Genomic DNA, 14,453 nt, shown 5'->3' with positions numbered 1-14,453 from the left:
ATGCAATGGCAAGGTTGGGAGCCATGGAAGGTCAGAAGTCAAAGGAGCCAGAGGCAAAGAAACACAGAAAACAGAGAAGGCAGGAAAGGGTCCGAAAGCACAAAGCCAGGGGATGAGACCAGTAAGGGCCCTTATCTCCTGCTCCATCTCAAGCTCAGCCTCCTCGTGTCTCCCGAAGCTTTGCCACACCTTTCTGCCTTCTCTCTGCCTCATCTCAGCGACTGACCCCCACCCCTGCCCTGTACACCTTATTTCTCCTTTCTCTGCCCCTCTTCCTATGTTTATTATTATTATTATTATTATTATTATTATTATTATTTAGTAGAGACAAGGTCTCACCGCATTGGCCAGGCTGGTCTCAAACTCCTGGGCTCAAGTGATCCTCCTGCCTTGGCCTCCCAGAGTGCTGGGATTACAGGGGTGAGCCACCGCTCCTGACCTTTTTTTGTTTTTGTTTTTGTTTGTTTGTTGAGATACAGGGTCTTGCTCTGTCACCCAGGCTGGAGTACAGTGGTGCAATGACAGCTCACTGCATCCTCAACCTCCTGGGCCCAAATGGTCCTCTCACTTCAGCTTCCTGATTAGCTGGGGCCACAGGCACATGCCACCATGCCTGGCTAATTTGTTTTATGTTTCGTACAGATGGGGTCTCACTATACTGCCCAGGCTGGTCTTGAACTCCTGGGCTTAAGTGAGCCTTCAGCCTCCCAAAGAGCTGGGACTGCAGGTGTGAGCTGCTGCACCCCACCCCTCTTCCTAATTTTTAAGACCCCCTTTGTGTCTCCAGTCTCTGGCCTGTGCTAGCTTCCCCTGCTTTCCATGGGCTGAATCAGGTGGAGACACCATGCTCAGATGTCAGCAGCATTAGGACGGGACACTTGTCAGCAAGCAGCTCTCAGGATTCTCACAGCCAGCAAGACTGCAGACAGCAGCCAGAACCCTCCTCCCATGGGGCTTTGGGCTGACTGGCCTGGGTTCGAGTCCGAGCTCTAGCATGGATGTACTGAGTGATCTGAGGCGATTTCTTAACCTGCCACACCCTCTCCCCATCTGGAAAACGGAGTGGTCATTTTACAGATGGAGCATGGCACGGGCTTATTGTAAGGATTTGTTGACCTCGGTGGGTAAGTCCTCAGTGCCGAGGCTAACCCCAGACAGCTATCTTGGGGGCAGAAACTTCCCCCAGACCAGGGCAGCTGCCCTGTGTCCTGGACACAAACCCTCAGTGAGTCACTCAGCCCCAGACAGAGCGAGAGAGTGGACCCACAGGCCTTAAGCTGGGACAAGCTGACCAGGGAACACAGAGAGGGGACAACAGGAGCCTGACTTCAGAACCCCTTTTCCTCCCTAAAATAAAGACTTTCATTTGGCATCTCCCAAGAAACGCAAAATGTACATCCTCTTCTCATATCTGAGGCTCGATCATATATTTTTGTTGAGTAAAAGTCTAAATGGATGAATAAATTCATTAACCAGAAGGTCAGCGTTTTCCAGCTGGCCTCTTGGCACCAGGAGCCTTCCCTGCTGGGCAGGCGAACGCAGCCTGCCATCAACTTCTGTCCAAGTTCCCTGTAGACCGACTCCCTTGAAAGTCACCTCCATCTCTCTCACAGGTCAGGCCAAGATTTAGAGATAGGGGCCACGTGTGTGCCTAGATCTGCTATCTGCCCGTGAGTGATGGGGGACACATTCCGGGGACATGTTTACTGTCACCCCGCGCCCCCCGGCCCGAGCTCCCTGCCGAGCCATCCCCTGATAATTCACGGCCCGGCTCCTGTTGGCAAATGACGGATACGGCCTTCACGGCGGGGCCTGCTGGTCACTTGTCTCAAGGAGACTGGGAAGGAAACTCAGGCACAATATAAATGGGGCCCGTGGCAGCCTCAAACACCTTGGAAAATTCCCCAGCCCGGACACCGTGCCGTTTTTAAGTAATAAAACCACAGAGAGATTACATGGCCACCTGACAGCCTGCGACGGATGGCTGCCCGCGTGAACTTTTTACCTTCGGGATGGGGACCAGAGGAGAGGAAGGAAAAAAAAGAGAAAAGAACTGCCCAGCTCCTTCCTCACTGTGGCTCAAAAGTCACTGCCGTGGCAGTGGCCAGAGCTGCACTCTGAGTCCCCAACTCGGTCATCTGGAGGGACTCCAGCCTCTGGAGACCTCAGGCTTGGTTTCCCGACCTGGAAAATGGGGATATGGATGACTGGTTTGTTAGATTTCCAGAATTCAGAAGCAGCTCTGAAATAAATGTTTTCAGGGTTAGAAATGTAATCCTTGCTTTCATTCATTTATTCAGGGTTTTGTTTTGTTTTGTTTTGTTTTGTATTTTTTAGATGGAATCTCGCTCTGTCGCCCAGGCTGGAGTGCAGTGGTGTGATCTCAGCTCACTGCCGCCTCGATCCCCCTGGGTTCAAGCAATTCTCCTGCCTCAGCCTCCTGAGTAGCTGGGGTTACAGGTGCACGCCATCACACCTGGCTAATTTTTCTTTTTCTGGTAGAGATGGGATTTCACTATGTTGGCCAGGCTGGTTTTGAACTCCTGACCTCGGGTGATCCGCCCTCCTCAGCCTCCCAAAGTGCTGAGATTACATGCATGAGCCACGGCGCCCTGCCATCTATTTATTTATTCGTTGATTCAACAAGAACTTGTCATCATGCCCGTTTAGCAGTGGAGGTGGGGACAAGAGGGTGACAGGGTGAGGAGGTGTGGACAATCTCTGGGAAACAACTGAGAGATACTCAGTGTAGCACTCACCAGCCAGGTGACTGTGGGCAGGTCCCTCCAGCTCTCAGAGCCTCAGTTCCCTCATCTGTCAGATAGGATCACAGTGGTACCTCCTTTGAAGTGCTGTGATGAGGACGCAGGGGGATCCCACCTGACAACCTCTTAGCACAGTGCTTGGCACATAGTAGGTACATGCCAGGCCCAGCCATCCGTCCCTTAAGTCATTTGATTAGGTTGGAGCAAAAGTAATTTCGGTTTTTGCTATTAAAATTGCAAAACCAGCCATTACTTTTGTACCAACCTAATATGTATACAAATATATACGTGTATGTGTGTGTGTGTGTGTGTGTGTGTGTGTATACATATATTTTTTTTAGATGGAGTCTCACTCTGTCGCCCAGGCTGGAGTGCAGTGGCACGATCTTGGTTCACCGCAATCTCTGCCTCCTGCATTCAAGTGATTCTTCTGTCTCAGCCTCCCATGTAGCTGGGATTACAGGCACTTGCCACCACACCCGGCTAATTTTTGTATTTTTAGTAGAGACGAGGTTTCACCGTGTTGGCCAGGCTGGTCTCGAGCTCCTGACCTCAGGTGATCCACCCGCCTTGGCCTCCCAACGTGTTGAGATTATAGGCGTGAGCCACCACGCCCAGCCACACCAACCTAATACCTTTGAGGTTGGAGAGTCGTTGTGCAAATCTGGCCTCTCAGAGTCCACCCTAAAGACCTGCACTTCCCAAGCTGGGTGTAAAACCATGAACCTCTCTGGACAGCACAATCTAATGCTTCATGGTCCAGCAAGATTTTCGCTTCTTTGCAGAACAGTATTTCCCTGGCCTGGAATGCTGAGCTCTTAGTATGATAGATTCTTGTTCTTGCTCTTCACGGATAAATAGTAACCATAGGATCGACCACTTATGGAGCAGCTGCTGAATCCCACCCAGTCATAGCTCCGGATGCTTCACATATATCTTTTGTCAGGACCTCAGTTCACCCCAGACGATACCAGGCATGTGTTGGTATGTGCCTGAAGGAGTTCACAATGGTGTTTGGACTAGTGCAGCAGTAAGGCTACCCAAAGAGAAAAGGAAGATGATGCAACAGTAGACCAAGGGGCTGATCGCTGTCTCACCCACAAACAGCTTTATCATCTTGCCATCTTAGAATGCTCTATGCGTGCAGAAAGGAAGGAAGGTGCTGGAGTGGCAGGAAATCTGAGCCTGAGACTAGCAGGGAACCACTCCCTAAGGAGACCCCGTTGGTATTGGTGGCTCTGAACCTCCTAAGCTGTTGCCCTCCATCACCCCTCAAGAGCCACTCTCTTTTCTGCCCTGGTCTGTGGGCCTTCGTGGATGGCATCCAGCCCTCTTGCCCTCTGGCTGTCAGTTCAGCCTATGGTAAACACTGGCAGGAGATGGGGACAGGCACTGGGGACAAGGGTTGGGGGATTTATTCCCCCAGCTCTATCCCTGCTGGGATCCGGGTTGGCAGTGCCTCGTTCCTCTGCAAGAGACACAAGACCCATCAGGAAAACCCTTTCCTTCAGCTATTGCTAAGGGACAGCCCTCTGCTCTTTTCCCATGTCCCTCAGCCTAGAGAGGAATGTCACTTCCCATGGTTGGCAGCTGAGACCATCCATGTTGGTCTGTGAGCCTGCCCATGGCTTTCTAAGTAAAGCCTCATTAAAATCTCTTCAGCTGCTGGGTGTGGTGCTTGTGCCTATAATCTCAGCACTTTGGGAGGCCGAGGTGGGAGGATCACTTGACCTAGGAGTTCAAGATCAGCCTGGTAATATAGTGAGACCTCAGTCTCCCACAAAAAATAAAGCAATTAGCCGGATGTGGTGGTGTGCACCTGTAGTCCCTGCTACTTGGGGGGCTGAGGCGGGAGGATCACTTGACCTCCTCCAGGAGGTCAAGGCTGCAGCGAGCTGTGATCACACCACTGCACTCCAGCCTAAGCAACAGAGCAAGACCCTATTTCAAAAAAAACCCCACGAAGCCAAAAACCTCTTCAGCTGCCATCAGCTTCCTGCCAGGGTGTTGGCTGCTTCACCCGGGAAGTGAAAAACTGAGCCCGAGGCGAGGTGGGAGCTGTGGCTCTGATGCGAGACCTGGCGGGTTCACCATCTCCCCAGGCCTACAAATCCCTGAGGGGCCTCCGGGGCGTGGCTGTTCTCAAACTGTGGTCAGAAGGGCCTGAGGCTGAGGCCACAGTGAGACCGCCACCCATCACATTGACACAAAACCGAGGTTTTGTCCCACCTCAGCCCTCTGCAGTGACGCCATGATGTCACCCAAAAGCCCCCAGTCCTCTGGGATTTCAAGGGAGCAAGGGATGGTTGAGAAGCTGACATGGCCCTGCAAGACAGAACCTGAGCAGACCCCTGGACTGCAATTAAGAGAAGCATATACATACTAAACTCAGGGAAAGTAAGGAATTCACTGGAAGCATAAAGGGGAATCTTCTAGAACCTAAAGATGGGAAGCACAGCCAGGCCTGGTAAGGGACTGGAACTGGGTCTGAGAGCCATGGGGAGCCCCGGCGTCCGTGTCTTCTCTCTGCCTCTGTCTCTCCCTGCCTCTCAGTCTCCGTCTCTGTCTCTCTCTCCTCGCCTCTCTGCCCTCTGCACCCTGGCTGTTTCTGCTCCCCTGTGAGCATGCGCCAACTCAGCACCCCGGGGATCTGCCTGGGGATGTTCTGAACCCCAACTCCAAACCAGGACCATGTCACGTGCCTACCTCTGATCCAATCCGCTGTGGCAAGGCCAGGGTGAGCGAGCCCAGGGTGGCCTGTGGGTGTGACTGGTCCTCCGTGCCTGCCCCTGCGGGCTCTTGGGGAAATGCAGGAAGGGACTGGATGAGTAACCACGGTGAACACCCATCCCCAGGGAGCCCCAACCCTTCAAGTCAGGAGTTTCCCAGAAAGGCCGAGTCCTCCCAAGGGCCTGGTGACTGGGATGCAGGCTCCTCTAAGACAAAGGTGGCAGTAGTGGCAGGCAGCCAGTGGCTCTGCGAGAAATGCAACCCGTGGAGTTAAACCTAAGAAAGGAGCCATCAAGGAGGATCAGGCCAGGAAGTTGGGCATAGCCATTAGAGGACTGCCACATGCCACTTGTGAAGACTTATTGTCAGATGGGAAAAGGTGTCCCAGGCTGGCCCGGTGCGGTGGCTCACACCTGTAATCCCAGCACTTTGGGAGGCCAAGGCGAGCAGATCACCAGAGGTCAGGAGTTTGAGACCAGCCTGGCCAACACAGTGAAACCCCATCTCTACAAAAATACAAAAATTAGCCAGGCATGATGGTAGGTGCCTATAGTTCCAGCCACTCAGGAGGCTGAGGCAGGAGAATTGCTTGAACCCAGGGGGAGGAGGTTGCAGTGAGCCGAGATCATGCCACTGCACTCCAGCCTGGGTGACAAAGTGAGACTCTGTCTCAAAAGAAAAAAAAAGTCCAAGGTTAAGTAGAGAAACCAGTAACACCACCCAAGGTTTCAGAGAGGGCTCAAGCCATTCTGTTCCACCTCTCTGTGTGACATCAGCAAATTTTTAACATCTGGGCCTCAGTTTACTCATCTGGGGGAATGGAGATAATTTAAGTATTCAGTAATTATTAGTAGAGATAATGAGGAAAATGGCAAACATATCATGGTCTAATACAATTATCTATCATTCCCTAGGTTATTATCTGCAGAATATTGTTCTCAGAGAGTCTATGTGATCAAATAAGTATGGGAAACTACATGTGATATGGTTTGGCTGTGTCCCCACCCCAATCTCAAATTGTAGCTCCCATAATTCCCATGTGTTGTGGGAGGGACCCAGTGAGAGGTAATCGTAGCTCCCATAATTCCCATGTGTTGTGGGAGGGACCCAGTGAGAGGTAATTGTAGCTCCCATAATTCCCATGTGTTGTGGGAGGGACCCAGTGAGAGGTAATTGTAGCTCCCATAATTCCCATGTGTTGTGGGAGGGACCCAGTGAGAGGTAATTGAATAATGGGGCGGATCTTTCCCGTGCTGTTCTCATGATAGTGAATAAGTCTCACGAGATCTGATGGTTTTATAAAAGGGAGTTCCACTGCACATGCCCTCTTGTCTGCCGCCATGTAAGACGTCCCTTTGCTCTTCCGCTGTCTTCTGCCATGATGTTGAGGCCTCCCCAGTCATGTGGAACTTTGAGTCCGTTAAACCTCTTTCCTTTATAGATTACCCAGTGTCGGGTATGTCTTTATTAGCAGCATAAGAACGGAATAATACAGCAAGCATACTCACAAATGCACACTGATGTGTTAAAGGCTCTGAGAAGTCCTGTGGTAACGAAATCTGACTTATTTCAGTCAACCAATGTTTTCCAAACTTACTTGAGTATAGAACCATTTTTTCACAGGATCCTTATTAACATCATTAAGCCATTAGGGAAATGTTGGAACTATGATCCCATTTTAATCATATGTAATAAAACATGGTTCATAGACCCATGTGCATTTGGATAGTGGTTAGGATTCTTGTTTCAAACAACAGAACCTCTCTAACTGACCTGGCACAAGAAGGATTTTTCCCCCAGGACATGGGGATATCAAGGCACCCCTGAGAGACAGAAACTGCAAGCTAGACAGCCTTCAGAACTGGCCCTTTCCCTCCTCCCCCTCCTCTTTCTGAGGTCCAGCTGTCAGGGAGACGCAAAGGCCCAACTCCCAAGGTCTCCAGCTTTGGTCCTGGCCCCTGCAGAGACCTCTCATCCCAGGCCCACTTGGGGTCTGATGTCCAATCCGCCTGGAGGGTGCGGGACAGCAGCATATGGGATAAACTGGGCTGCTAAGGATTCCCCCAGGGATGGGAAGAAGGTTCTGGAGACAGAGGAGGAATACCACTCAGTGCTGGGTGGTAACCGCCTAGAGGGACTCTGCCAAGTGAAAGGACTTGGGCCAGGGCACCAGAAGAGGCTTGCTGGGAGATGGTGGCATCAGAGACCGCAGAACCGCCTGCTGCCAGGAGCCCACCTCAGCGTGCCTGCAGCCCCTTCTTTAGACACCGGTCACAGAAGAGCGACAGGGAGGCATGATCCTTCCCTTTCGTCTCCTCCACTTGGAGGTGGAGAGTTTCGCTACTTCCTCCTCAAGTCCAAGGGCATCTCCCCTCCAGCCCAGGTGCCTGCAAGAAAGGAAGACCAGTTTTCCTGGCCAAGTGCCTGACCACTGGCCTGGCCTCCCCTGCACCCACTGAATCCAGGAAAAGGGCTTACGGCTGAGGGGGGAGGGCTTGCCCAGGGGTTGGGTACGAGGACCACCTCCAAGTGCCTAGGCCTAAGCTCTGTGCCCAGCTGCAGCACGTGCCCCCGGACCCAATAGCTGAGGACCACCAAGGCAGAGGAGATTTAGGGCCCTGGGATTGTGGGGACTACCACAGCCTGGGGAAAAGGGACCACACAGAAGAACTCAGCAGGAAGCTGCAGCTGGGAGCTGACCACAAGGTGTGGCTGAATCATGAGGGGTCAGCAAGGCCTGAGAGGGAGGCCAGCGGGAGTCCCTGGCTCACCCAGGAGACCCTGTGGAACGGCCATCCACCCAGGCACAAGTTGCAAGTTGCATCAGCAGCCAAAACCCCCAAAGAGGCTGCACAGCCCTGTCTGCCCAGTGCCAGAGCCGGACACTTTCAGGAAGGAGTGGGGAGAAAGGGGGCATCCCCTCCCACTGCTAGACTGTGGACCAGCCTGCCCCCCCAGGGTAAAAGGGTGGGGGGTGTCAAAGGGACAGAAGGACAAGCTTGGAATAGAATGTGGGTTGGAGTGTTAAAATACATGGGACTGAGATGGGACTGAGTCTTCTACGCCAGAGTGAGCCAGTATCAATAACCCAAAGTGGAAAATTACGGAATTGGACTGAGATGTCATTTATGGACTCACCACCCAGCAAGAAGGGAGAGAGGGTAGTTTAGAGAGAGCAGAGTATGGCAGTTATTGGGAAAAATAAAACCATTTCATGTTTATACCCCTAATGAGTGCAGATGCCTCTAAACTGGTTACACTTGATTTTTTTTTTTCTTTATGCTTTTCTGTATTTTCTAATTTTCCTGCAATGAGCATGTATTACTTGGGTAATCGAGAATAAAAAACTTTAAAAGGAGTCAGGTGGGGAGGGTCTGTGGGTCCCCGAGCATCACACAGCCATGTGTTTCTGGGCACAGATTCTACTGGCCAGGTTCCTGGGGACCTCAGGGGAGGGGCCAAGACAGAGGGTAACATATGCCCCAGACGTGCCCCCAAAGGAGGCTGGGAGGGAGAAAAACCAGCAGCAGACCATTCTGCCATCAGGCAGGTGCCGTGATCCCACGGGAGGCTAGAAGGTTGGGAGGAGGTTGGTAAGAGTCTCAGGTTGGCAGCCCTGTGCAGGGCTGAGCTAGGAGCAAGGCTTCTGTTCTGCATGTGGGTTCGTGGTACTGGGGAAGTTCTGAGGGGCTTGATTTGCATCCTGCCCCGCCCTTTACCAGCTAGGGACGCCAGGTCTCCCCTCAGAGGGCAGACTGAAAACTGAACAAGAGAGTGTCCATTCCTGGTCTAATGAGAATTGGGGCCGGCCACAATGGCTCACGCCTGTAATCCCAACGCTTTGGGAGGCCGAGGCGGGTGGATCCCCTGAGGTCAGGAGTTCAAGACCAACCTGGCTAATATGGTGAAACCCCGTCTCTACTAAAAATACAAAAATGAGCGGGGGTGGTGGTGGGTGCGTGTAATCCCAACTATGAGCGGGGGTGGTGGTGGGCGCGTGTAATCCCAACTATTCGGGAGGCTGAGGCACAAGAATCACTTGAACTTGGGAGGCAGAGGTTGCAGTGAGCCAAGATCAAGCCACTGCACTACCTACCGCTTGGGTGACAGAGCAAGACTCCATCTCAAAAAAAAAAAAATAATAACAATAATAATTGGATGGGGCAGGGTGGGATACCAGGGGCACTTGGAACCTCAGCTGGTAGGACCAGGCCATGTGTCTGGCTTCCAAATGGGCTGGTTTCTGACAAACCCCCCTGGTCAGAGTGTGCTGAAGCACAGATGGAGAAGGGGTCATTAGGACCACAGACTCAGGAGGCACAAAGGCCTAGCTCTGAATCCCAGCTCCACGGTGGCCGTGTGACCCTGCGTGAGCAGCTTTCCCTCCCAGAGCCTCATTTTCCTCATCTGTCAAATGGGTATAATAGTGGTAAACTACCTGTGATAGATTGCGTTTGTGGGCACAGTTCTTCACCTCTCCTGGTAGCCACACTCATTGCCACATGACTTTGCCATGTCTCTCGCTAAAGATTAGGCAAGAAATTGTTTCCATATTTCACTTTAAACTTGGGGTCTGACTTGCTTTGGCAACAGAATGAGGAAGAACGGAAGGAAACCAGCTTGGGGCTTAGGCCTCAAGAGGCCTTGATGTTTCCCTGTGCTCTCTGGTGCCTCCACCATCTACCTGAGAAGAATGTGCCCTTGCTGGTGCTGGTCCCAGGAAGAGGATGGAACCCATGGATCAGAGCCTAATTGCCCCAGCTGGGCCCAGACAAGAACAGCTAACTTGGCCAGGCACAGTGGTTCACACCTGTAATCCCAGCACTTTGGGAGGCCAAGGCAGGCAGATCACTTGAGGTCAGGAGTTCGAGACCAGCCTGGCCAACATGGTAAAATCTCGTCTCTACTAAAAATACAAAAAAAAAAAAAAAAATTAGGAGGGCGTGGTGGTGGGCGCCTGTAATCCCAGCTACTCAGGAGGCTGAGGCAGGAGAATTGCTTGAACCCGGGAGACAGAGGTTACAGTGAGGCGTGATCATACCATTGCACTCCAACCTGGGTAACAAGAGCAAAACTCCGTCTCGAAAAGACAAAAAAATTTACAAAAATTAGCCGGGCATGGTGGCACATGACTGTAATCTCAGCTACTCAGGAGACTAAGGCAGGAGAATTGCTTGAACTTGGGAGGTGGAGGCTGCAGTGAGCCGAGATCGTGTCATTGCACTCCAGCCTGGGTGGCAGAGTGAGACTCTGTCTCAAAAATAAAAAAATAAAAGATCAGCTAACTCCCAGGCAACCTCAGCTCTGGAAAAATGGGGAAATAAACGATCTCTATTTTAAGCAGCTGAGTTTTGGAGTTGCCTGTTATGCAGCAGTCTGTGGCCATAGCTGACTAATACATTTCCTCGTGGGGTCACAATGCCTACAAAGGCTGAGCTGTGTCAGGTGAGTGCTCACTGAATGTTCAGCTGCTTTTATTGTGATTATTATCATTGTTGTTATTACTATCAACTGCTGGAGGGGAGGAAGGCCTAGGGGGCAGAGATCAGGAGATGAGAGCTCTGTACAATTCCCACATTCATCAAGTCTGCCCAGAGACAGCTCCAAGCGATAGGTTCTTACATCTAGGTGGTTGCTTTTATTGCACTTTTGAAATCCATTCCAATTAGAGAGTGAGATTGTGGTTCCTGCTATCCCAGACAGGGCTGAGACAAGCAGGGGCTCAGGACCCCCAGGCAGAGGCTTAAGCATTTTATAATAATCATATTTCATATGAAGTTTTAGTTTCACTTTCTTCAAATTAAGTCTCAGCAATAAAGCGATCGATTCCCTCTCCTGGAAAACAGTGCTGAGTTCCACCTGCCGGAGCTCCCCTCTCCACCCTGCAAGACCTTCACCCTCTGATCCTGGGTAGCTGCAACTTGGAGGCCCTGTCTGTGTGGTTGGCTGACCCCGAGGACCTCAGGGCGTGGTCTCCCCAGCCACGACTGGCTGGAGGGAGGCTCTGTCCTCAAGTCACCTCCAGGGCAGCTGCAGGAGCTTCCAGCCAGGCCCCAGGTGCCAGGGAAAGCGGGATGCTGTGGGGGAAGGGGCTGGAGCCCATGCTCCCTCTTTCCTGCTGGCTGTCCCTCATCAAGGCACCCAGCTGGGAGGGCCCTACTTGGCTTTAGGAATCATCCATGGAGAAACCAAAGAAGTAAGATGCCACGGTCCTAGCTTTGGTGTCAAACCTCGGTGCGGGAACTCAGCAAGGGCGACTGGAAGGCAAATGAGAGAAGGAAAAATACCTTTCCTGCTTGCTCCCCATCCATCTATCCCCCAACCCCACTCACACCCCCAGTGGAGGCAGACAGCAGGCAGGAGCAACTTGGAGGAAATAGAAGAGGGGCTGGCCGGCCTCCACACGCTGCTTCCCCTACCCACTCTTCTCCAAGAAGATTCCAGAGCTGAGGTTGCCTGGAATCCAGTTCTCGAAAGAGTCTGCTGGGAGTGGGCATCCTGGTGGGACCCGGGAGCGCCAAGTTTCTCTGCTTTGGGACCCCCAAAATCGTCTTTTGAGGTCTTGGGTCACTTTTCTCCACTTCCTGTGATGAACGTTTCCACCACATGGAGAAATCCTGAATTTGACCAGCTTTACCTGGATTATATTTTTGGCGTCAGGAAGAATACGGTCTCGTTCACAATGAAAGTAGTAGGGAAAATGAAGAAAGTAAAGAAGCGAAATGACTGGGCACTGCCTCTGCCAGGCCCAGTCCATGCACTCTGCACAGTGTCTGACTTGAAACCCACAACACCCTGCGAGAAAGGAGCACTCACTGAGGCCCAGAGACGTTAAGACACTCACATAAGGTCACACAGCCTGGAAGTGGTGAAGTCAGTGTTCAACAGCGAGACCCCACCCATAACCTCTTCTCCACATGGCCTCAAGTGACATTTTTATTCGTCTGAGTGTGTGACTGTGAAATTCAGCCCTACTTCACAGGCCCTGGGCAGGGACCCAGAGATAGATGGTTTTAATAATATGGTACTGGCTGGCCGGGCGCGGTGGCCCATACCTGTAATCCCAGCACTTTGGGAGGCCGAGGCATGTGGATCACAAGGTCAGGAGATCAAGACCGTCCTGGTTAACACAGTGAAACCCTGTCTCTACTAAAAATACAAAAAATTAGCTGGGTGTCGTGATGGGCACCTGTAGTCCCAGCTACTTGGGAGGCTGAGGCAGGAGAATGGCGTGAACCCGGGAGGCGCAGCTTGCAATGAGCTGAGATTGCGCCACTGCACTCCAGCCTGGATGACAGAGCAAGATTCTGTCTAAAATATATATATATAAAATAATAATAATAATAATAATATGGTACTGGCTGTGACGGTGTTGGTAGATTGGGGGAGCAGGGCTCGGCGACAAAGCCCCTCATGCCACAGACTCTGACATTCATGAGTGATTTCTTCTCCAAACAGCTCGTGACTGCCTACTGCGTGCCAGGCTCCGAGCTAGGTCCTAGGGGTTCAGCAGGGAGTTAGACCCTGCTCGGACTCTGCAGGGCCCAGGAGGTTGCTGGGGAGAGAGAAACAGAATGGATTACACATAATCCTACCATTGCAAATGGCACCAAGTGCTATGAACACAAAAAATAGCAGGGTTCTGGGAGGGCATATTAGGGTTCCTGACTCAAAGACAGGACTGGGGGCTGAGATCTCAAGGTTGAGGAAGAGGAGCAAAGGGAGGCAGAGAACAGGAGTTGAGGCTGCTCAGGGGATGCAGCCCCCCGCCACGCAGGCCCTGGGAAAGGCATGGTGAGGAGCTAGTCTGTGTCCTGTGAGCAATGGTCGACCCTTCTGTGGTCACAGCAAATCAGGGGCCAAGCTGCCAACCGCTTCCAGGCCTCTGCTACCCCGCTCTTATCCATAGGGGTTTAGATGCCAGGGGGGTCCCTCAAGGACAGAAGGGGCTCCTGGCCCGTCCCAGCCACAGGCTCTTTTGGGCAACATGTCCTTCTGTCTATGGGTCTTGCAGCCACCTGAGCTGTCCCCATTGGATGGACCTGCCCACTCTTCTCTCCTTGGGGCTGTCCCTATCCACACCACCTCCTCCGGGCTGGGAGGCCACCAAGAAATCACCAGGAGGCTCCTGGGTGAAATAGACCTAAGCCCAGCTCTGCCCACCAGTCCCTTCCCAGACTCTTGTAAAATGCGGACTGTAAGGGAGCAGCCCCCAGGGGCTCAGGAGTTATCCAAGGAGGAGCAGCTGAGGTGCTCCTGGCAGCCCGGCTTCTGTGGCCCCCGCCCAGGAGGGCAACTCGACTCCTGGTCCCCAGTCAGGGCCACCTCCTCCCCAGCTGGAACTGAACCAACCCACCGGCCACCACGAAGGGGCTCTCCAAGCCAAGGACGTGAGTGCGTTAATTAATGAATTAGCCGTTTAATTAACATAATTAGGCCTCATTATTTTCCTTGCATCTATCGTCAATTTTCGGGCAATTAAAGTAAATCCTGGTGGAGATGGGAGGATCTGTGTTGTCACCACCGGCATGGGGTGGAACTGCCAGGCCTGACCCCACCCTCCGGGCACCAGCCCAGCCTTGGGGAAGGAAGGCAATGGGAAAAGGAGACTGCACACCTGCATGCACGCACATGTGCCCACACACATACACACAGATGCATGCACACACCCATGTATGCACACACACATACACACATGAATGCATGCACACATGCATACATACAGGCATGTGCACGCACACACACAAGCATTCATGCACACACACACGCATATACACATGCATGCACGCACACAGGCGTGCACACACACATACACACACGGATGCATGCACACACACAGCCACACGTGCATGCACACACACGCACACATCCACGCATGCATGCATGCACACATACACATGCATGCACGCACACACATGGATGCATGCAGGCACATACACCACACCCCAAGATGGAGGG

This window comes from Macaca nemestrina, chromosome 14 (assembly GCF_043159975.1).
Source record: "Macaca nemestrina isolate mMacNem1 chromosome 14, mMacNem.hap1, whole genome shotgun sequence".
Classification (NCBI taxonomy): domain Eukaryota; kingdom Metazoa; phylum Chordata; class Mammalia; order Primates; family Cercopithecidae; genus Macaca; species Macaca nemestrina.
The sequence above is the reverse complement of the archived record's forward strand: the minus strand, read 5'-3'. Positions refer to the sequence as shown.